Raw genomic sequence first — 503 nt, 5'->3', positions numbered from 1 at the left:
GCAGTGGGAGTCCAATAGGATTAACCCTCCTGGGCATTCATCGTGCCGCTACGTTTAGAAAGAGCCCTGCAGCATTTCTCTGTGAGTTCATCCTCGTACCGCTGCACTGGGTGGTCGGTGGGCATCCTCCTCCTCATACAAGGAGGTTTCCAGTCCTCGATAATCTGTGTTATGGGTCCAGCTGGCTTGGGGACTAGTTAGCTCTCAGCCTCATTTATATTGTGGTCACTGACTCTGAGACTCCAGAGAAAGCCGTTTACACTAGGACTTGACCAAATAAAGACTGAATTCTGTCCCTGTGTGGCAGAGATACCTAGTTGCCCCCAATATCTCTTTTGTTTTGCTTCCTGAGTGATAGAACCTCTTTTTTTTCTTTTTTTTTGAGACAGAGTCTCACTGTGTTTCCCGGGTTAGAGTGCCGTGGCGTCAGCCTAGCTCACAGCAACCTCACACTCCTGGGCTCAAGCGATCCTCCTGCCTCAGCCTCCCGAGTAGCTGGGACT

At 50.5% G+C, this 503-nt stretch overlaps 1 protein-coding gene across 1 annotated transcript in view; it reads right to left on the bottom strand.

Annotated features, from left to right (window-relative positions):
• The window catches only part of ANXA3 (annexin A3), a 73,043-nt gene that overhangs the window by 9,494 nt on the left and 63,046 nt on the right, over positions 1–503 (bottom strand). The gene's annotated exons all lie outside the window — the stretch shown is intronic.

Source organism: Propithecus coquereli, unplaced genomic scaffold (assembly GCF_000956105.1).
Source record: "Propithecus coquereli isolate 6110/MARCELLA unplaced genomic scaffold, Pcoq_1.0 Scaffold433, whole genome shotgun sequence".
Lineage (NCBI taxonomy): Eukaryota > Metazoa > Chordata > Mammalia > Primates > Indriidae > Propithecus > Propithecus coquereli.
This window is presented reverse-complemented; position numbering and strand designations above follow the sequence as displayed.